General features: G+C 37.0%; 1 long non-coding RNA gene across 1 annotated transcript; it reads left to right on the forward strand.

The window, feature by feature from the left end:
* The first annotated feature begins 13,826 nt into the window (after positions 1-13,826).
* On the forward strand, positions 13,827-14,460 carry LOC122048945. Its single transcript, XR_006130748.1, has 2 exons — positions 13,827-14,143; positions 14,251-14,460. It is a non-coding gene; the product is annotated as an uncharacterized LOC122048945 (long non-coding RNA).
* The last annotated feature ends 10,408 nt before the right edge of the window (positions 14,461-24,868 follow it).

Consider the following 24,868-nt stretch of genomic DNA (forward strand, 5'->3'; position numbering starts at 1 on the left):
TGGAAGGGCCTTAGTAAAAGGATATGCCAGGTTATCTGCTGATGCAATCTTGGCGATGACAACTTCTCCTCGCTTCACGATATCTCGTATCAGGTGGTACTTGCGCTCTATATGTTTACTTGCCTTATGGACTCGTGGTTCCTTCGAGTTTGCAACTGCACCACTATTATCACAATAAATTGTGATGATTTTGGGCAAACCAGGAATCACATCTAAGTTCATTAGAAAGTTCCTGAGCCATACTGCTTCTTTAGCTGCCTCAGAGGCTGCTACATACTCAGCTTCCATTGCTGAGTCCGAAACGTATTTCTGCTTAACACTCCTCCATGCAATGGCTCCACCTCCTAAAGTAAACACATAGCCTGATGTAGACTTACTGTTGTCCCTATCTGATTGGAAATATGAATCCGTGTATCCCACAGGGAGCAAATCATCTGCTTGGTAAATTAGCATATAATCTCTAGTCCTTCTCAGGTACTTTAATATATGCTTTACCGCAGTTCAATGTCCTTGTCCAGGGTTACTCTGATATCTGCTAACCATGCCCACGGTAAAACAGATATCAGGTCTCGTACATAGCATTGCATACATTAAGCTTCCTACAGCCGAAGCATAAGGAACTGCTTTCATGTCCTCTATCTCTTTTGATGTCTTCGGAGACATCTCTTTAGATAGAGCTACTCCATGCCTAAAAGGTAAGAAACCTTTCTTGGAATCCTGCATGCTAAAACGAGCAAGGATAGTATCTATATATGAAGCTTGGGACAGACACAACATTCTTTTCTTACGATCCCTTATAACTTTGATCCCAAGAATGTGTGCACAATCTCCTAAGTCCTTCATATCAAATTGTTTGGACAACCATACCCTTACGTCCGATAATACCTTGACATTGTTGCCAATTAACAAAATATCATCTACGTATAGTACAAGAAATACCACCACGTTTCCGTTACACTTCTTGTATACACAAGACTCATCCGGACACTGAATAAATCCATATGACTGGATTACTTCATTAAACCGGATGTTCCAAGACCTTGAAGCTTGCTTCAGTCCATAAATGGACCGATTGAGCTTGCACACTAGATGCTCTTTGCCTTTTTCAATAAACCCTTCTGGTTGCTTCATATGGATGTTCTCTTCAAGACTTCCATTAAGGAAAACTGTCTTGACATCCATTTGCCAAATCTCATAATCCATATGAGCAGCAATGGATAAGAGTATCCGGATAGACTTAAGCATGACTCTATCCGGTGAAAAGGTCTCCTCATAATCGATTCCCTCTTTCTGAGTGTACCCTTTCGCAACAAGCCTAGCTTTGAAGGTTTCTACCTTCCCGTCTGCCCCTCTTTTCCTTTTGTAGATCCACTTGCATCCAACGACTTTTACACCATCAGGTGGTTCTACGAGCTCCCAGACCTTATTAGAGTACATAGACTCTATTTCAGAATTCATTGCCTTTTGCCAAGATGCTGCATCTATATCTTGGAGTGCTTCGTCATATGTTCGGGGATCAGGTTCATGTTTACCTGGGATCAAGTCCGAAGACTCTCTCAAAAACATGAATCTTTCAGGCTGCCTTACAACCCTCCCACTACAACGGGGCACAGTCTGTGGTTGTGTATCATGTGTGACACGTATTGCAGTCTCTTGTGGTACTTCATCTTGTACTGTTGGTACTGAAGTAGACGTGTCCTCTCTAAGTTCTTCTAAAACAACTTTGCTACTGGGCTTGTGATCCATTATATAGTCTTCTTCTAAAAACTGGGCATTGGTGCTAACAATGACCTTCTGGTCTTTAGGACTATAAAATAAACCACCTTTCGTTCCTTTGGGATACCCCACAAACACGCGAACTTCTGTACGTGATTCTAACTTATCAGCATCTGGTTTCAGCACATGTGCTGGACTACCCCAAATCCGAATATATCTTAGACTGAGCTTTCGCCCATTCCACAATTCTGTGGGAGTAGAAGAAACTGATTTAGAAGGTACTAAGTTCAGAACGTACACTGCTGTTTCCAGAGCGTATCCCCAAAACGAATTTGGTAATTCTGAGTAACTCATCATCGATCTAATTACCATCTCCATAAGAGTCCTATTCCTTCATTCTGCCACACCATTTTGTTGGGGTGTACCAGGTGCAGACAGTTGGGATTGAATCCCGGCCTCTGATAAGTAATTCCTAAACTCTCCTAAAAGGTATTCGCCACCACGATCAGACCGTAGTGTCTTGATACTTTTACCTAGCCGTTTCTCCACATCAGCCTTGTATTCTTTGAACTTATCAAAGCACTCGGACTTGCGGCGCATTAGGTAAATGTATCCGTATCTTGAATAATCGTCTATAAAAGAGACAAAATATTCAAAACCACCTCTTGCCTGGACAGACATAGGACCACACAAATCAGAATGAACTAATTCTAACACTTCTTTGGCTCTGTACCCCTTGGCCTTGAAAGGCCTCTTGGTCATTTTACCTTCTAAGCAAGATTCACAAGTTGGAAAATTTTCCAACTCTAATGAACCCAAAAGTCCATTGGCCATAAGCCTCTGAATTCTACTTAAGTTAATATGACCAAGCCTTAGATGCCAAAGATATGCTTGATTCATTTCTGAAGGTTCTTTTCTCTTATTAGAGTTAGAAGATGAATTATAAATTTCCATGTTTTGCTTTGTGGGAGAAATTAGATTTAAAGTATACAAATTGCCAACTAATGCACCAGAACAGATAATCACTTTATTTCTCTTAATAATTACATCATTACTAAAAGAAACTGAATATCCATTCAAAAACAGTTTAGAAACTGAAATTAAATTCTTTCTAAAACTGGATACATAAAGATAATTTCTTAAAACCAAATTTCTATTTCTATTAAAAGATAAGTAGACGTCTCCCACTGCAACAGCCGCCACCTTAGTAGCATTACCCATGTAGACGGTAATCTCTCCTTCAGATAGTCGTCGGGTTTCCTGGAACCCCTGCAAGGAATTGCAGACATGATCAGTGGCTCCCGTATCTATACACCAGGTGCTGGTAGATAACACCGCTAAACATGTTTCAACAACTTGAGCATGAGATATACCTTTGTTGTTTTGATTCCTACGAGGACAGTCCGCCTTCCAATGCCCTGACTGCTTGCAGATGAAGCACTTGCCCTTCGGCTTATTCACTCCAGCTTTAGGTCCTGTACTCTGAGATTTATTCACTTTCTTTGCTGAACCAACTTGTTTCTTCTTCTTCTTTCCTTTCGATTTAGAAGTAGAACCAATTTCAGCATAGTGAATATGAGAATTGTGACGAAACAAACCTTCTGCTGCCTGAAGTTCTGTCAGTAGTTCCGCCAATGAATATACCCTTTTGTTCATATTGTAATTCAGGCGGAATTGCTCAAAACTTCTAGGTAGTGTTTGGAGGATTATATCGATCTGGGTTTCCCCATCAATTTCTCCTCCAAGGATCTGTATTTCATTCAGATAAGACATCATCTTTAGGATATGATCCCTCACAGGAGTACCCTCTTGCATGGTGGCTGTCATTATTTTTCTCATGGCTTCTTTTCTAGAAGCCCGATCCTGATGACCAAAGAGTTCCTTGAGATTGTTCATAATATCATAGGCTGTTGGTAAATCTTGATGCTGATGTTGCAATACATTTGACATTGAAGCCAAAATGTAACACCGCGCCATCTCATCTGCTTTTACCCATTTCCTATGATATTCAATCTCCTCTTGGGTAGATTCACCGATGAGTGCATCAAGACTCAGTCAGTACAAACTTATAGCTTTCAGCAGTAAGAACAATGTCCAGGTTCCTTTTCCAATCTATGTAGTTAGGACCAGTAAGTCTATTCTGTTGTAGTATGATGGACAGTGGGTTGAAAGTCATCCTAAGAATCACAAATAACTTTTGGTCAGAACTCTAAATTTAGAATAATATTGATTCCTCAAACAATACTATTTTAAATTAACCAACGCCTCAAAACACCGTGAATTTTGTATGCCACGATAGTGTGGACGTATACAAATTCAACATTTGTAAAAGGAGGGTTTAATCCATTAATTTTATTATCTTGTCAACCTAACTTTTTGATAAATAAAATTAATAGTTGGTATCCTTTGGTCACACGAATAATAGCAGTGACTCCGATGGGGAGGATACTATTAAACGTGCCTAAGTGTATACCATTACTTGACACTAAGTCCATTAATAAGATTGTGCCCCTTCCGATGGGGAAGATCACACGCTCTTAATTAACTTCCTATAGTCATCCAAAATGAAAGTTTGTTCTAGTGATCTACAAACAAGCTCATCCGATATGGAGGAAGGCACTCAGAGCCAACGCGCAAGCTTGTTTGCATCACTTACAAACCAGTAATGGAGACCGTGAAATTTATTTAAAATTCCTCTCCCACTTAGATATTTATAAATGAGGAATTTTAACTATGCTAGCCTACTAGACATGTATACTAACATGCACACACAACATAATATAAAAACAATAAATGAAAAACTAATTTTCAACTATTATGGCTTTTATTTATTGTTGTCCTCCGTGTGTCGCCAACCCTACCTGCTGCCAACTTTGGCCACCGCCACCGGGTCTAGTTGTCGCATCCATCTTGCTCCTTGTTCCGCTGCGCCTCTGGTCCTCAAAAGGTTCCACGCCTTGCAAGATTCGATCCGCGACATAAATAGAATTTTACATTTTTCGATCCTATATTCCTCGAAGGAATGTACATGTAAACTAGATCGAACATAAAATAAAATTTTACATCCATCGATCCTATATTCCATAAAAGGAATGTACATGTAACTAGATCAAAAATAAAATCCTAATAAAAACTAAATACAGCTCCTGCTATATTTTATAATACAATCATGCACACACATATAAATGCCCTTGACATGTCCAAGGGTCCAATCACACACATAATAACTAAAAGCCATAATAGTTGGATCCTGCATCCACAAAGTTAGTACATCCTACTATTAACCTGCCTAAATTATGTATGACATGTGCATAATTAAACTAATACCAAATACACAGAGGCAAAACCTTAGCTCTGATACCAATTGTTGGTTGCTACTCGGAAAACCTAGAGGTTCTACTGTGCAAAAATTTTTTACAAAGGTCTGAACCTTTTCCTAGCTATCATGTGTTCTTTTAAATTAAATTTTGGATTGCCTGCGGAACTTAACACGTTTGATCCAAAACTTAATCTATTTGTTCTTTTAGATTTTGACTTGGATCTCCTGCGGAACTTTACATGTTTGATCCAAATCACCTAAGTTATTAATTCCATTAAATATTAATTTCCATAATTAGTTCCCAGTACTGACGTGGCGAGGCACATGACCTTCTTGGATATGGGAACAACCACCACCAACTAGACAAAACCTTTTAAGGAAAGCTAATATTTAATTTCCTAAAATAACTTTAGGTTAACCGAAAAGAACAATCAAATCACAAGGAAAAGAAAAAACAAAAGAACACAACATCGAAAAACATATTCAAAATACTAGAATCGTAAGCCTCTTGTATTTGGTATTTATTTCCAAAAATAACTAGTATGATGCGGAAAGGAAAAAATTACTAGTTATACCTTTTAGAAAGACCTCTTGATCTTCTACCGTATTCCTCTTCTAACTTCGGACGTTGTGTGGGAAACGATCTTCCAAGATGAGAAATCACCAACACACCTTCTTCTCCTCCTTGCTAGGTTCGGCCAAAACAAAAGCTTCACCAAGGATGAAGAAAACCACCAACCAAGCTCCAAGGGATGCAAGCTTTCTCTCCTTCTTCTTCTTCTCCAAGTAGTATCCGGCTACCACAAGAGCTCCAAGCAAGAGATAGATTTCGGCCACCACAAAGAGGAAGAGAGGGAGGGAAGATGGCCGGCCACAACACCAAGGAAAAGAGGGAGAAAATAATAGAAGTTGTAACCCATGAAGGCACCCCAACCCCTTCTTTTATATTCCTTGGCTTTGGCAAATAAGGAAATTTATTTATAATAAAATTTCCTTAATTTTACTTGACAACAATTAATTAAGAAAAATTAAATAAAATTTCCTAATTAATTGTATATGGCCGGCCACCTCATGTAGAGCAAATAGGATAATTTTTAATCAACAATTAAAACTTCCTTATTTGTCTTTGGAAATTTTAAAAAATAAAATTTCCCTTTAAAATCCCTTCATGGTTGATAAAAAGAAATTTCTATAATTTTAATTTTCAACATATGAATAATTTTCAAAGAGAAAAAATAAAATATCTTTCCAATCTACAAATAAGGAAAGAGATCTAATCTCTTTCTTTTAATCTTTTGTAGATCCTTTAAAGAGAGATATTTTAATTTAAAATTCTTTTTAATTTAATGGGGGCCGGCCACCTAAGCTTGGGTTCAAGCTAGGGCCGGCCACCCATGAACCAAGGCTTGGCCAGCCCTAGCTTCAACCACAAGCTAGCTTGGTCGGCCCCTATATCATGGGTACGAAGGTGGGTATAGGTGGGTATAGTACTCTATAAATAAGAGGCTACGATAGGGACCGAGCGGAGGAATTGATTTTGGTCTCCCGATAAAATTAAGCATCCCGTGTTCGCCCCGAATACACAACTTAATTTTATCGATAATAATTTATTCCACTAGAGAACTATTATTGAACTACCGCACCAATCCCAAATTACATTTTTGGGCTCCTTCTTATTATGAGTGTGTTAGTCTCCCTGTGTTTAAGATGTCGAATGTCCATTAATTAAGTGAGTTACTGACAACTCATTTAATTAATATCTTAATCCAAGAATATTACCACTCAACCTTATCGTCATGTCGGACTAAGTCCACCTGCAGGGTTTAACATGACAATCTTTATGAACTCATCTTGGGGACATTATCAACCTAGATTACTAGGACACAGTTTTCTTCTATAATCAACAACACACACTATAAGTAATATCATTTCCCAACTTATCGAGTTTATTGATTCATCGAACTAAATCTCAACCATTGATAAATTAAAGAAATAAATATCAAATATATGTGCTTGTTATTATATTAGGATTAAGAGCACACACTGCCATAATAACTGAGTTATTTGTTCCTTTATAAAGTTAGTATAAAAGAAACGACCTCAAATGGTCCTACTCAATACACTCTAAGTGTACTAGTGTAATTATATAGTTAAGATAAACTAATTTCTAATTACACTATGACCTTCCAATGGTTTGTTTCTTTCCATTTTGGTCATGAGCTACTGTTTATAATTTATAAGGTATTGATAACATCATCTTCTGTATGTGACACCACATACTATGTTATCTACAATATAAATTAATTGAACAACTACAACAAATGTAGATGATTTGACCAAATGTGATTCTTTATTAAAAATAAATGTTTACAAAAGATTAGGCTTTTAGTATACACTCTAACAGTTTTGTCGGAGTCGAGTTACAGTTTTGTCGGATAGTTCTTTGAGTAACACACGGAAGAAGGATCGCAAGTTTTGAGTTCTACATGGCTGCTGCTCGAACCAGGCTTAAATAGCCTGTTGAGGGCGCATCCAACCACATGGAGGGCGCCTCCAAGCCCGCCGAAATTGCAGTGTCGATAAGCTCCTGCATCTTCGCTGTTTATCCACCTAAGGGTGCCTCCAAGCTCTATGGAGGGCACCCTCCATCCAGCGTCCAGGGCGCCTCCAAGCTCCATGGAGGGCACCCTCACGCCTTGCTGCGAAGCGGTCGGCCAAGTCACCCGAGGCGCCTCCAAGTTCCATGGAGGGCGCCTCGGGACTGTTCATCCGAAGCTTTTCTTGTGTCATTTTCATCCTACAAGGCATGTTAGTTTACAACAAAGTATACTCTACAAAACAAAGTTAGTACAATAAAATAAGATAAATAGAAAGTTATTTTGATAGTCTCTGGACTGTCCGGTTCTGATTTCGGATTTCACCTCCAGAAACCCTATGTCGAACCGACGCCTACTGTTCCCTCACTGGGGAACGCGTCCTTATCTACTTCTCTCAGGAGAGTTTACCTGTTGCCAGATCGATCCTCCAGACCGACTAGACTTTCTACCTAGGGTTACCACCCCCTAGGACTTAGGATTTCCAACCCCTAGGGTTTTTCTCAGCCTAGGGTTACCACCCCCTAGGACCTAGGGTTACCACCCCCTAGGGTTTTCCACCTGCATAATCGCAGCTAGGACTTTCTACAACCTAGAGTTACCACCCCCTAGGACCTAGGGTTACCACTCCCTACGGTTTTCCACCTGCCTAGAATCCAATAAGACTGTTGCCTAAGACAACTTAAGACTTTCCTGCAAGCTCAATGAACCATGTCAGATAACAAAACAACTTAACTTTGGACCCTTTGACATAATCAAAATACAGGTTCAATCGTCAGATGCTTTCCGCACCAACAAAAACGACATTACTAGTTTACACCATCTTCTTCGTCAAGAATTTCCTATTCAGGATCTTGACAATACTTGTTTTTCCCTTGGTATAGAGTTTCTCTCACATTCTGAAGGTTGTCTTCTCTCTCAGAGTAAATATATTACTGGACTTCTACAACGAGCTAAAATAGATGGCGCCCGTCCTATCTTCACACCAATCATTGAATGTGGTTTCACTACACCTTTATCCTCCTCTTCATTGATTGACTCCAAATCTATTGAAGCATTGTTGGTACCCGATACTATGTCACCATTACATGACTCGATATTACTTTTGCTGTGAATTGTGCTTGTCAATTTATGCATGCTCCTACTGAATACTATTGGGAGGGTGTTAAGAGAATTCTTCGATACCTCAAATACACTATTTTATATGGTATTCTTTCATATCGTTAGTCCTCACGAGAGTTGATTGCTTACAGTGATGCAAGTTGGGCTCGATATCTTGAAGATAGATGTTTTATTAGTGGATATGCAATATTTTTTGGATGAAATCTTATTTCCTGGTTTTCAAAGAAGCAACCTACAGTCTTTCGCTCAAGTATTGAAGCTGAATATAAAGCTATAGCTAAGTGACGTCAAAAATTATTTAGCTATAATATCTTCTTTTAGAATTACACTTTTCCCCAACTGCTACACCCAAAATCTGGTGTGATAATATTGGAACAACTTATCTTGCGACAAATCCTATATTTCATGCTTGTACTAAGCATGTAGAGATTGATTTTCATTTTGTTCGTGAGGTGACTCGACAACTTTCAGTTTCCTACATCTGTTGGAGCAATTTGTACTAACGATCTAACTCAGGTTTTAATGAATGATAAGTGAGTTAAGTTAGGTGCCTTTGTGATCTAAGTGTTTTACTAAATGTGCGGGAATTAACGAGTCTGGAGGACCAGACACCAGGCTGAAATCCAGGTAGGTCCGCGGGACCAGATAGTTGGTGCGAAGTCCAAATAGGTCAATGGGCCAACCTGATATTTGGCAAGAAATCCGGTGGACAACCAGCAGAAGTCCAATTGGGTTTTCGGAGTTGACAAATGGCATGAAGACCTGGTGGGTCGTGAGGCTAGTCAACCGACTGTAAATTGGTAAGTGAAGGTACGCCACTAGAAGATAGTGACTCGGTGAGGACGAGTCCCGATTACGGGATAGTAGATGTTAGTTCAGTTTAAGTCAATTTCAGATCCCTAAATTGAGACCTTGACTATATCCTGGTCTCAAGAGAGATAGAGTCTAATAACTACTCAGTATCATTATGCTAATACTTGTCTTGCAAGTTATTATTTAGTCTATTGGACTAACATGTTTTGCAGGGCAAGAAGAGCGCAAAAAGCCTCAGGTGAATAGTACCCGAAGGCGTTTTCAAGCAGTGGAAAGTGCCTTGGTACTGTTTATAGAAGGTGCCTTCAATGTATGATGTAGGATAAGAATTAGACCTTGTCGCGGATAAGGGCCAGTTTGTTCGGGATCAAATTTATCGGGTTGGAGGCACCTTGAAGGCCTTTAAAGGCGCCTTCCACAGCCTTTGTAAGGGCTTCTCGACCTAAGCTTCTACAATAACTTCCATACAAGCTTCTACGCATCCATTTGAGGTTCCGACTACTCCGGTTTCCTGCTGTGACTTTGCTACGACGCTATTGCGCCTGACTACTATCGAGAAGCCGACCGACACCGAGCCTAAGCTGACAATCTTCGAAAGTGTTGGATAATGAACTTGTAATTTATGTACTTAATTATTTGTAAAAGGACAAGTGCAGTGCGTTGCACTTGTTCCGTCTTCTGTGTACTCGATTCCCTTTTCCGAAGGTACCGGAAAATAAATTTTAGTGAATTATCCATCGATAGGTCTGCAGAACTTGGTCTTAGAGTAAGAGTCGTCGAAGGCTCCAAACCAAGTAAATCGACCGAGTTTGCATATTTGTTTTCTTGTTCTTTTACTTTGATTTCTAACTTCCTTTCTCCGCTGTGTACTTTGCTTTTAAATTTGAAAAAAGGACAAGTTTTAAAAACCACGTGATTCACCCCCCCTCTCACGTGCGACTCGATCCAACAATATTTCTACTGAAGATCAAATTGTTGATGATCCGGTGGAAAGGATCGGGGGCCCACAGAGGAAGGGGTCAATGACACGTGAGAGTCAAAGGTCCGGCCGAGCAGGGAGGGAGTCTCCCGGCCGACCGACCTGAGTAGACCCTGGGCCGGCACGAAGACAGCTCGACCTCGGGTTGAGCTTCCGACGCTCACAAGATCCTTTATAGAGGAACCGCTATGCCGAGCAGCCAAGCTGCTCGACCGAACTGCAGAACAACTAGCCGGTGCCCCATCCGAGTATGTGATTGAGCGGTCGTCTCGCTCGGTCCGAGGTGCGTATATACCCAGGCGCCCCGGAGGCCGAGCGGTTAGCCCGACCGACCCAATTAGAGACAAAGGGCTTAGAAGAGGACAAAAGGGGCAGCTAGTGATATCATTCTTGAAACGTCTGCCTCCGACAAGCAGCATGGTCGGCGGTCGGGCCGTACCAAGGATCGTACGGAAGAAGTTTCCACTGCCATGACAGAGATATGCTCGGACAATTGCGGTATGACGTTAGACACGCTTTTCTGACACAACCATTCTGAGGTATGCTTTGAGGAACGTGCACACCTCGGGAAGCGTGCACGCGCCTCTCCAGGGTCCTATATAAAGACCCCCGGATTTCGACGGAGGTATGATTTTTACCCTCATCTATTGTAGCCATAGTCTCTATTATGCTTCTGTTCCTTCTCGCCATCACCTGACTTGAGCGTCTGAGGGTCGTCGCCGGGAACCTCTTCCCGGCCCGACTTTGTTGCAGGTTCATCGGAGGCTTACGTCGCCGCGAAGATCACCTGGGAGCAGCTGAGAGCGCCACGTCCCCAGTTTCTATCGACTCAGTGCGCGGACAGGATCAGTTGATATATTTATTAAATCATTATCCATTCAGAGATGGTAAAAAAAATGAGCCTGGTTCGTGGATCTGATAGCTTCTTGCTTCTTATTTCATCATCTTCAATTCATAGTTTGTGTTACCATATGTAGGGATGGCTATGCGGCGGGGCGGGGTGGGGGTGGGTTTGCCATTCCCATCCCCGCCCCGTTCTTATTTTTTCGGGTTCGGGGAATCCCCGAATCCGAACCCACGGGGATCAAATCCCCATCCCCACCCCATCCCCGCCTCATTCCCAAATTTAATTTATATTATTATTATTATTTAATAATTATTATTAATGATAATATTAATATTAATATCAATATTAATAATATTTTCAAAAAATTTAATATTAATATTAACACTATTATTAATACTTTTTTTTTTAAAAAAAATCATATTATTATTTATTAATAATAATAATAATAATAATATTCGGGACGGATTCGGGGATGGGGATAGTATTCTCATACCCGCCCTATCCCTGAAAAATCGAGGATCCCTATCCCTATATCGGGTTTTCCCCGCGGGACCCTAAATCCGCGGAAAAAATTGTCATCCCTAATCATATGTTCATAAGGCATTCTAATTCATAACAAAAAAAAATGATAAATCTAATTAGTCTTATTGACTAGTCCCATTTGGAGGTATTCTAATTCATAACGTAGCATGAAAGTAGGGTGCTGTGTTTCTAATTAGAGGAGAAAATTAAACGATGTGATTTATCATTTTCTATCTGGTCATTAATTAGCTAATTAATTAGTTAATTTGGTCCAATATAAAAACACATAGTAAACATAATAGAAAATTCATTATTTTTCCAATTTTTTTCAATATTTTAAGTTTTTTTTTCAAAAAAAAAAATATGTGTACAATGGAATTAAAAAAATGATTTAGGATTTAAATATACAGTAACTATGAAATCATCACTATTCGAATACAAATTTATTATGTTCATTCACTTAGCCTAATGATTCAGGATTTAAATTTGGAACAAATTTATTAAAAAATAAATAAATAAAACAAAAGTTGAGGACAAGTGTCTTAATTTATAGAAAAATAATATTATAGGAAAAGAATCTAAGGAAGTACATAGTTATAGATATATAAATAAATGATAGATTCATAAAAAAAATAAAAATAGTGGACTGTATATTTATAAATATATCCTGAGAATTTGTTTGAGATTTTTTCTCATGTATATTATTGTTTTAATTTATAGTGTGAGTTTATAGGGGAGGGTAGGTGGATCCCTCTTTTGATTTGAAAAAAAAAATGACGAAGGAGACGTTCTTTTTATTTTTTCTAGTAAATAATAAAATAGGGTGATCGAGACAAAATTGAGTTCAAGTCAACATAAACAACTTTACACCGAATTCCAGTCTACCAAGTATTCCGGGTCCACACGGATTACACTCCTTCCTCTTAATCGCGTAGACTTCGAGTCAACCTTTATATATAGTATAACAACATTAGGCGACGACTTGGAAACAACCTCAAGGTAAACAAGTTTTATATTCTTCTGTGGTAGCCGGCAATGACGGAGTCACTTGTTGAATTACTTGATGGATTTTCATTGTGATAAAAAGTGAATATGTTTATCCTTAGTGTTTCTATCAATTTATCTTAGGATTAATACGGAGAAGATAAATTATGAGCGGTTACTAACCTTTGGAATAGTGACTAACACATAAGGGAGACATTTACCTCGACTTTGTCGAAATTTGAACCCCAAATTTTATTATGATAACACTTCATGCGCTAGTCACTAGATCCATCTGAAGGGACACTTAATGGGTATTCATTGTGGTAAAAATAATGAATACCCATCAAGTGCCCCCTATTCATGACCTTGTAAAGTAGGATAAATGAAATTCTACATCATTTGCAATAAGACAGTGTAGCAGTAAAAAAACTCTCGATGAGGGGAGTAGTGAATAGTAAATTTGATGCCATGGTAGTTAGAGAAGAAGGTAATGATGACATGGTTGAGATAATGACTTTAGCAATATGGTCACATAAATATCGCTTGTTATTAGGAAGAAAAGAGATCATGGTGTCTAAGAGGAGAGATAAGGAAGGCGGTGCCGGTATGAACTACTCGCATGACAGATTGATGCAATGGGTCTGGTGATTACAGATTGATGCAATGGGTCAGGTTATGAATCAGAAGGAGAAAATTTTAAAATTATTTGAAATTGTGGGGAGCTCACATAAAATTTAAATTTAAATCTTATTGATTGGGAGATAAAAAAAAAGGCAAGTAACTGTGCAATAAAAAAAAAAAGAATTAATTAAAAATATGGTGGGTTTAAATAAAATTATAATTTTATTTTTTAAAAAATAGTTGGGATTGGAATCCACCTTAGTTCAAGAATGACTCCGCCCCTGGTTCAAGTAGATTAGTCCGGATAGATTCGCTCTTCCAACTCTGCCCTTGGTCGCCGGCCACTATAGATATATATATCTCGATCCCCTCCTCCTCCTCCTCCTCCTCCTCCTCCCCAATCGGCAACTAAACAAACTCGATCCCATGGCGACTACATTACAGAACTACTACAACTGCCGTCGTAATTCCTTGTTTCAGATCGCCTCCTTTCTGGTCTGCTTGCTGCTCTTGTTCTTCCTACCAGGTAGCCACGCGAGTCGGGGCCCTTCAGGCTGCAGCAAACCACCGGCTACTTGCAATCCGATGCCTCCAGTGTCTATTCCAAAACCGCCACCCCCATAGATGTAGGTATCCCTATCGACGCGACTGTGACAACGTCTATCTGTTTCTAAAATCTAAATATTTAGCTCTCTTTACTTTGGATATATCTCCTTAACAATTTATTTCCCAGCTGCATGTATGCATGTGTATTAATTTTCTGGCTAGCTACTGCAAGGAGGACAGCTCTCCAAGTAGGAGAAGAGTGAGAGGTGATATATAGAGATCAAACATATATAATAAACATTAATTGGGATGATAGTTTGTAATTGATTTTCTATGCTATCGATGTAATTCCTAAGCATTCCTCTGTACTGCATATTTGTTGGTATAATGGAAAAGATCCAAAGTTAGAAAAATAGATTTGAATCTTCTCAGAATTTTCTCACTTTTCTTCTATCTCCAACATCAACTACATATCGAGCATCACTTTGGATCCATAAATTAATCTTTGAATTGTGTTTTTTGTTTTTTTTTCCTTTTTCTCTTTATCTTTATCTTAGTACGGTTGAATAGGTATGCGCGCGAGTTACGCAAAAATAGTCAAGCCATCCACAAAAATCAATACGCCAAATTGGAAAACCGTTTTGCTGACTTTCGGTAGGTCAAAAACTTTCACTTAAAAATAATAATAATAATTATCAACTAATCACCTAGAAAAAATAAATTTAAACAAAAATCGTATTATTAAATCAATGGAAAAAACAGGAGGACAGTAATTATTCTACGAACTATTAAATTCGTTAATTCACAAACGAATATCGAAAATAATTTTCTATAACTTATTGATTTCTAAGAGGAATATTAAGAATAAAAAAAAATGGCACTATATTATTTATCTAAAAAACTTCTCTAACATCAATTAAACATACATTTATATAGAATTAAAAAGGAAAGAAAAAATCTTAATCGAAAACAATTATAATAGAAAGTAAAAAAGTCTAAATATATTAAAAGTCTAAAATATTCTGCACTCAAAATACTAAATTGCAAAACTAATTCTAAAATAATAACAAAAATTATTCAGATCCTCTGCATTAATCATCTCGGGTCAAAAAAAAAAAAAAAAAAAAAAAAAAAAAAAAACTTCGTCCTCAAGTTTAAAATAATATCATTAAGAGGGAGCCTATATGAAAATCCTCTAACATCAACTCGACAAAATCTACTAGCAGCTGTTAGCAGGGGCGTAGCTATATAAGGCTCAGAGGGTGCGACTGTACCCCCTGGAATTCAAGGAAAATATTAATACGGTGGGAAAAAATTTAAAAAAATGTATAATCATAAATTTTGAAACATTCTCATCTTTTTAGCAAGAAAAATCCAATTAAAACCCTTTCAACCTAATCCATTTTCCTCGTTTATAAAAAATTCCAATTAAAACCCTTTCAACTTAACTGATTTTCCTCTTTTCCCAAGCCAATTTTTTTCTTTATCCGTTTTTCTTCTTCCTCCTCTAATCCCACTTTTATTTTCCTCTTTTCATTTTTTTCTTCCTATAATTTCTTTCATATTCTTTTTTCTAATTCTAATTTTACCCACAAAATCTGTTGCGACATATCGCTGTCGTTATAACCCAACTCGTTATCGTCGACACTGATTATTACCATGACATTTGTTGCATGGTCGTTGTCTTTACTTGGTTAACGTCATCGCTTCGTCGATGCTCCATAAAGAAAATACCTTTTAATTGAGGTGAAATTTACTTAATTAATTTCTTTCGCTTAGTCGACACTGTTGTTTGATGCCAGCATCACCGTCATCATTCGCTGATTCTGTCGCTTTGCCCCTCCTGAGTGAAGATCCTAACTACGCCACTGACTACACTACAAGAAAAAAGCTAAACAACAACGCTTTTTTGGCGTTGTCGTATGTACTTAAAAAGTGATGTTGTAGATGGTGTTGTAGAAAGTCATATCAAAGACAACGCTTTAAAAGCGTTGTGGTTGGTCACAAAGACAACGCTTTTTAAGCGTTGTCTTTTCGTTCTTAAAAAGCGTTGTTATAGATGCTGTTGTAAAAATGCACATATCAAAGACAACGCTTTAAAAGCGTTGTGGTTGGTCACAAAGACAACGCTTTTTAAGCGTTGTCTATTCGTTCTTAAAAAGCGTTGTTAAAGATGCTGTTGTAAAAATGCACATATCAAAGACAACGCTTTAAAAGCGTTGTGGTTGGTCTCAAAGACATTGTTTTTTAAGCGTTGTCTTTTATTACTTAAAAACGTTGTCCTTTTAAATTTATAAAAAATAGTGTTTTTCTTAATTAAATAGCAAAAATTATAAAAATACTCAAAATTTACATATAATTGAATATCCACAACCACAATCATTTTTATAATAAGACTATTTAACAAATAAATAAAACTTTATATTATACAAACAAAATGTATACATATTGATCCACAAATTAAATTTGTATCATACAAGTTATCCTTAACTTCATGACAATAATTTTTCAAACACACAAGTTTTACAAAACCTCATCATTGACTAACCGCTGTTGTTGGTGTCCATCGCATGGAATTGCTTCTTTAAGTCCAGCAATCTCTTCTTCTGAAAGGCTTTCAGCTATCACTCTTAGAGCCATCTTCTTCAACTTGTCATCAGCACACCTGGGTTGTAGGCAATCAAGAAATTTTGTATGAAAACTTTCATACATGTAAATCTCGTACTAAATAATATGTCAATGTTATATATACATGTAATTCATACCGTAAGTGTGTTTATATCAAATAACTGACAAGTTTTCTTTAGGGCCAACTTCTACTCAAGCTCTTTAAACACTGCATCAAAATAAAAAAATTGGCATTAGTTCTGTGCTAAATGAAAATCATATTTAGAGGAAAAAGCGGGAGTGCTGTAGATGGATATATTAATCAAGCATATTAATGTTTGACCTGTCTTTACAAGTTCTAAGCATATATATTAACCAAGCATATAACCTAAGAGGAATAAGTTACAAAATGCTACTTGATGTTTGACCTGTCTTTATTGGATTTTGCGGCCCCGGTCTTCTTGTAGCCAGGCACAATGTAATACTTGATGTTGACTCTACCTTTGCAGTTGTTTCGGCTTGAGGAGTGGCAAAGAATGGTGGAGTAGAGGATGGATTTCAGGTATTCATCCGTGCCATCGAGGAAATGACTCCAGTAGGTGACTAGCATGTTGACCAGGGCATGCTTGGAGAAGATGACTTGTTTCAGAAGCTTTTTAGATCAAAGATACGAAGTGCATTGTTATAAAACTAGATGCACGAACACTTGCTTATACGGTTCTTGAAATAAAATACATTCGTAACTGTCACTAGCCCAAGCTCAATAAGGAAAATTCACGGTAAATGTGCATAGTATACCTCAGATACTGCAGATGATAGGGAAGGCCAGAAGACAGTTTGACGCAAATATTGAGATTGCCCAAGCCAATCCATGGTACTAATCCTGACAGCTCCTCCAAATCGCACTGACTTGATTGTGTCCACCCATCCTTGTTCATCAGCTTGGAACCTTTGAAATGAAAGCTGCATTGGGTACATGGAAAAAACAACAAAAAGGGAGGATAAATGATAGCCACCAACCTAATTGTTCACAAATATCTGTATAAGTTATTAAGGGTGTTCATAGAAGTTGATCCTTTAGCCGTGTCTGTTAGATGGTCAAATCTAGGTGCCAACTCAAAAATGTTGGCGTCCAAGTGTTAGTGTTCAACTACTTCTGATTTTCTTCATCTTTGAATTGTTAAATACATAGGGTATTTATAGGGAATACTCAAGATGTATCTAAATAAATACATGAACCAATATTAAATGACATACATGTAAGGCCGTTGGATTCGATAGAGGGGGGGGGTGAATATCGATTCGATAAAGATGAGTATAAACGCAACGGAAAACTAAAATAGACACAGGTGTTTTTTACTTCGTTCGGAGCCTGTGACGACTCCTACTCGAAGGCCCGTACTCCGTGAGTACTTTCGTTGGGCAATCACTATCAATTCGAATGAAGATTACAAATAAGTACAAGAATTGACAGAAATAAAATACCGACAAGAGAAGAAGAGTTAGACTTTAAGAAAGCGCTTTGTCGGAATAGCCTCGTGGCGTCGCAGGAGCGTAGAGCAGCAGAGCAAGCAGTAAGTTCTCAGTGAAGACTTGATATGTTTGAAGCTCCTACCTGAGGCTTCTTTTATATGCTGTCCCGGGCGCCTGGATCCCTTCCGGGCGCCTGGAACGTGACGTAGCTGCACGAACCATGATGCTCCACGTGGCGACGACTCGACTGGATGAAATTTGCCTTCCGGGCGCCCGGACCTCCGGGCGCCCGGATCCCCTCCGGGCGCCCGGACCACCTTGTTTCAGAAAGCTCCTTTTTCCTGCAAAACAGGGTTAGTCCGAGGCAAATATGTATCCTGTAAAACATATTATTAGCACAGTTAAAGTTCAATAGATGGATAAGAAAGAGTATGACTTAGATTCCGTCTTTCCGAGACCAGAATCTAGTCACGATCTCGACTTAGACATCCGAAATGGATCTAAGCCGGATCGACGCCTAATGTCCCCTTCCCGGGAACGCGTCCTCACAGTCACTCCCTTCCAGTGACTTACCTCACTTACCTGCCAGACGTCCGGTCAGCCCGTCGACCCGTCTGGACTTCTCGCCAAGCGTCCGGTCAGCCCGTCGACCCGCTTGGACTTCTCGCCAGCTATCCGGTCAGTCTGTCGACCTAACTGGACTTCTTGCCAAGCGTCCGGTCAGCCCGTCGACCCGCTTGGACTTCTCGCCAGCTATCCGGTCAGCCCGTCGACCTAGCTGGACTTTTCCTGCACACTTGATAAAAGTGTCAGACAACAACAAACCTAACTTAACCTGATTTGTCATTCATCAAAACCTGAGTTAGACCGTTAGTGCTAACCGCACCAACAATCTCCCCCTTTTTGATGGAATGACAACCTGGTTAAGTTAGTGAAAAAATATGCAAGAATCAAGCATGATTATTGAGGTTTTTAAGGTTTAAGTTAGTTTTTCAAGTTTGCATTAAGTTGCTCTAACTTAACCAACCTAACCCTCCCCCTTTGGCATACATCAAAAAACGAGGGTAAACAAACATAGTGAGAATTACTGAAAACAATAAGACCTTGAAAAATAACTGAGTTTTTAAATCCAAGAAAAGATCAAATTGACTTGGGGGAGTATAAAGTTTGAAAACTTGTTTAAAGCATTAGCTTTTAGTTTTTAGAAAAAATGCTAAGTGTAGATAGGTTAATTTTCAAACATAAGTGTATAAGGACTAAATTTCAAAAATTTTTCAAAACAAGTTTCAACATAAGTTTGAAATGCTATATAAACATAAGTTTTCAACACCAAAATTCCAAAACTAAGTTTGAAAAATCTACTTTTTTTTTTTTAAAACTAATTTTACAAGATTCAACTTTCAAAATCAAGAAAAATAATTTTGAGAAGCGTAGTTTGTAAACTAAATTTTGTAAGATTTATCCTTCAAATCAAATTGTCAAAATTGAGTAAAATCAAATTTTTAAGAGCTAGACTCAGGACAATTTTCAAAGTAAAATTAAGTTTAAATCTTTACTTTTAGTTTTCAAAGGAGTTTGGTAAAAGTAAGAACATATTTTTAGAATGTGTTTATAAAATTTGTTCTCCAAAATCAAATTTTCAAAAAGGTATTAGATTCAAAAGCGATTTAAAATACTTGAAAAAGTCAGTTTTTTTTTTTTTAAACAAGTTGTTTTTAAACTTTGATTTTCAAAATTAAGTTTAAAATTCAATTTGGAAAACTAAATAGTTATATTTCTCCCCCTGAATTTGATACCTATCTCTAACCAGCTGTCTAACCAATTAGGTACTAACTATCAGAAGATAGTAGCGTTCACTAGGTTAGTCAGATTAAGTTAATTATAATCAGTCAGTGTTTGACTTGACTGATGAACTTTAATCTGATTAATATCTGATTTGTATTTAACGTCCAGACTTATGCTGATGCACTGAAATAAGCATCTTAAGTCTAGACAGTTGGCCTATGCATCTCACCCCTTTCTATGTTTGTCAAACACAAGCAAGGTAACCCTAGGGTGTTGGTGAGATGCTCAAAAACTAGTCCTATGGGTACATGCTTTCTAAGGATGTAAACTTAGTCTAAGGCCAAAACTGTTTTTGAAAGTCTAAGAATGGAAATTTTGAAAACAAACAAGTTTAGCCTATAAGTTGATAAAATCATTTTTGAAAGGATTTTTGAAATTTCCTAGGCTATTGAGCACATCCCTAATTGTCGTCGTAAGTTGCTAAATTCACTTTCAGGGAGTGGTTTTGTAAAAATGTCAGCTAAATTTGATTTAGACTCAATGTACTTGAGTTCAATATCACCTTTAGTAACATGATCCCTGATGAAGTGATGCCTAACTTCAATATGTTTGGTTCTTGAATGATGCACAGGATTCTTAGTTAAGTTAATCGAACTTATATTATCAATTAATACTTTTACATTTGTGATATTTAAGTTGAAATCTTTTAGAGTATGCATCATCCATAATATTTGTGCAACACACTCGCCTATAGCTATGTATTCTGACTCAGTTGTAGATAGTGCAACACAGTGTTGCTTTCTACTAAACCAGCTGACAAGGGATGGACCAAGTAGTTGGCATCCACCACTTGTGCTTTTGCAGTCTAATTTGCATCCGGCATAATTTGAATCAGAATATCCTATTAATTCAAAGTTGTTGGTCCTAGGATATCAAATACCTACATTCGTGGTTCCTTTGAGGTATCTAAAGATTCTTTTGACTTGAGTCAAATGAGATTCTTTAGCACAGGTTTGGTATCGAGCACACATACTAACTGCAAATAAAATGTCAGGTCGGCTTGCAGTTAAGTAAAGTAGACTACCTATTGCGCTCCGATAATGTTTTAAGTCTACTGGTTTTCCATTAGGATCATCATCCAGGATTGTGTTTACGGCCATAGGTGTTTTTATTTCTTTAGTATTTTCCATTCCAAATTTTCTAAGTAACTCCTTAGTATATTTTTGTTGATAAATATAATTTCCTTCATTTGTTTGTTTGACTTGTAACCCTAGAAAATAAGTTAATTTTCCTACCAGACTCATTTCGAATTCGTGTTCCATTAGGTTTGTAAATTCATTTAAAAATTCTGAGTTGGTTGAACCAAAGATGATATCATCTACATAAATTTGAGCTATAAAAATATCTTCTTTTATTGATTTCACAAATAGTGTTGGGTCAATTTGACCTTGATTGAACCCTTTAGAGGTTAAGTAAGAGGTTAGTCTTTCATACCATGCCCTAGGTGCCTGTTTAAGTCCATATAATGCCTTTTTTAATTTGTAGACATAATCAGGGTGTTCTAGGCTTTCAAAACCTAGTGGTGACCTACATATACTTCTTCTTTTATCAATCCATTAAGAAAGGCAGACTTGACATCCATTTGGTATAGTTTGAATCCTTTATGGGCTGCATAGCTTAGTAACATTCTAATAGACTCTAGTCTAGCTACCGGGGCATAAGTTTCATCATAGTCAAGTCCTTCAACTTGACTGAACCCTTTGGCAACTAACCTGGCTTTGTTCCTAGTAATTTCTCCAGTTTCACTTAACTTGTTTCGAAATACCCATTTGGTTTCTATTATTTTCTTATCGTTAGGTGGAGGTACTCGGTCCCAAACTTCATTGCGCTCAAATTGAGCTAATTCTTCTTGCATAGCTATGACCCAGTCTGGGTCAAGTAGAGATTCGGCTACAGTTTTGGGTTCACTATTTGAGATTAAAGTTTTGAAAATAGTTTTTAAGTTTACAATTAAAATTTTGAAATTTTTTTTTTAAGTTTAAAATTAAAATTTTGAAATTAATTTTTAAGTTTAAAATTAAAATTTTGAAATTAATTTTTAAGTTTAAAATTTTGACAATAATTTTTAAGTTTAAAATTAAAGTTTTGAAATTAATTTTTAAGTTTAAAATTAAAATTTTGAAATTAATTTTTAAGTTTAAAATTTTGAAAGTAATTTTTAAGTTTAAAATTAAAGTTTTGAAATTAATTTTTTAAGTTTAAAATTAAAATTTTGAAAAGTTTAAAATTAAAATTTTTGAAATTAGTTTTTAAGTTTAAAATTTTGAAAATAATTTTTAAGTTTAAGGTTTTGAAATTAATTTTTTAAGTTTAAAATTAAAGTTTTGAAATTAATTTTTAAGTTTAAAATTTTGAAATTAATTTTTAAGTTTAAAATTTTGAAAATAATTTTTAAGTTTAAAATTAAAGTTTTGAAATTAATTTTTTAAGTTTAAAATTAAAATTTTGAAAATAATTTTTAAGTTTAAAATTAAAGTTTTGAAATTAATTTTTAAGTTTAAAATTAAAGTTTTGAAATTAATTTTTAAGTTTAAAATTAAATTTTGAAAAGTTTAAAATTAAAATTTTTGAAATTAGTTTTTAAGTTTAAAATTAAAATTTTTGAATTTAATTTTTAAGTTTGAAATTAATTTTTTAAGTTAAAAAAAATTAAGCCTTATTCATCTCATCCGATCTATATTATCAATCAGGGAATCCTATGATTTTGTGAGATGAAATTAGATTTTTAATTATAGAGTTTGATTTAACTTGTGTTAGATTCAGATTTAGTTTTGGTTTCCACAAATAGGCATTCTTCGGATAAATTTCTAAGCTTGGTGAGTCACATGGACATCATTAGAAGTAACCAACCTTTCGAAATTTTCCGAATAGTCCTATCCATGGAACTTAGTACTAAATCTTGGTCTAACTGGTTAGGATTCGTTTAAGGGTAGCTTCGGTCAGTTCCACTTGGCCAAATGCACCAGATCGAAGCCATATCTTTCTAGACATGCGATGCCCAAGCTTCCCAAACGTACTATCATCAAAAAACTTCACCAGTACCATGATTCAAGTTAAACTTGGTCTCTCTTCAACTAATCCTAATTTCCCTGCCGGGTTAGTTTGTTTTTGGATTACCCTGTCGGGTAGGTTAGTTTTGGAGGTGCCAGCTATTCTGGAGCCTCCCCCTGATTTATTGGCCATTAATTTAGATTTTGGGTTTGTGTCGATTCTTTTTATAATTATAATCAACTTGGTGATAGTCTAAGTTTTGTTGAGTTTTGAATTTTGATTTTAAGTTAAATTTATATTTTAGTTTTTGATCTGATTTATTCAAGTTTATATAATGTATTTTATCTTTAGGTATATAGAATTGATTAAGTCCTACTTGTGTGGTTAAGCACGCTTTCGGGACCCAAGCTTGTTTAGTTGCTTTGTGTTGGGTTAATAATGATTTAAAGGTTTTGTTTGAGTTTGACTTATATCCAAGTCCGGTTTTATTATAGCATGCCTTTTGGTTATTTAGAATTAAATCTAAATTTTTAGATCTTGTTGTGAATTTTTCCAACAATTCTTTTAACTTATTAATTTCATTTTTTAATGATAAATTCTCCTCCTCAAGTGTTCGATCTTGAGTTGGATTCGAATTTTTTAATTGTTCCTTGAGGTTTTGATTTTCCTCAAGAAGTGATTTATTTTCATTTTCCAATTTAACTAATTTTTTATTTAAACACGAGATAATTCTAAAGAATTTACGATTTAAGTTTAGGTATACCTCTTCGGAACCTTCGGAAATGAGTGCGGACTCGTGGCTCGATTCGGGTTCGGACCCGTCTTCCGATTCCTCTGATTCGTCTTCCGTTTCAGCTTCGCGAGCCATCAGCGCGAGGTGACTTTGGTGCTTTTGCCTTTCTCCCTCCGATTCGTCTGAGGAGAAATCGTCCCATGTTGCTTTGAGGGCTTTCTTCTTTGTTGACTTTGGTTTGTCAAGTTTCAATCTTGGGCATTCGTTCTTGTAGTGCCCTTTTGTTACATCCGAAACATGTGACATTTCTTGAGTCGGTTGCTGATCTTTTGAAGATCCTGTTTGCTGAAGTTTCTCTTTTTCTGGTGAACATTTTCCTTACCAGGTTCACGGTGTTCGTCTTCAGAGTCTTGATCGGAATCTTCTTGATTCGGGTTTGTTCTTCTTTTCTTTAGAGGAACTGCGAATAAAGCTACACCTTTCTCGACCACGGCGTTAGTTTGCTCATGAAGTTCTAATTCACGAAGAGTTCATCCAATTTTAATTTAGATAAATTTTTGAAATTTTGTAGGCATCTACAATTGATGCCTAAAATTTCGCGGAAAAGCATTTAACGCGTACCTTATTAAGTCTCGGTTCTCCATTTGGTGGCCTATCGCGTGGAGACCGTTGAGGATATCTTTGACCCTCGCGTGGAGCTGACTTGCCGTTTCTCCTTCCTGCATTTTGATATTAAAAATTTTGTTTAACAGCAAATCTCTTTTTGTTACCTTCGCGTCGCTTGTTCCTTCGTGCAGCTCAATCAGTTTATCCCAAAGCTCCTTAGCGTTTTCATGCGGTCCGACCCGGTTCAGTTCTTCTCGTGTTAGTCCGCAGTGTAGAGTATTGATGGCTTTGTTTTCAATTGATGCCTTTTTCTTTAAATCATTTGTCCATTCTTCAGGGTCTACTATTTTCCCGGAGTTGTCTACTGGAATTTTGTAAGCCTTTGTGACGCTCATCCATTGGTCGTAGTCTGTCTTCATGTAGACCTCCATTCTCCTCTTCCAGTACGAAAAATCATCCCCGTTGAATAGGGGAGGACGTACTGTGCTGAAGCCTTCTTGTTGAGACATCTTATCCTGCACACACTAAATTAACTGGAAAAAGAAAATCC

The sequence above is a fragment of the Zingiber officinale genome, chromosome 2B (assembly GCF_018446385.1).
Source record: "Zingiber officinale cultivar Zhangliang chromosome 2B, Zo_v1.1, whole genome shotgun sequence".
In the NCBI taxonomy this organism is placed as follows: domain Eukaryota; kingdom Viridiplantae; phylum Streptophyta; class Magnoliopsida; order Zingiberales; family Zingiberaceae; genus Zingiber; species Zingiber officinale.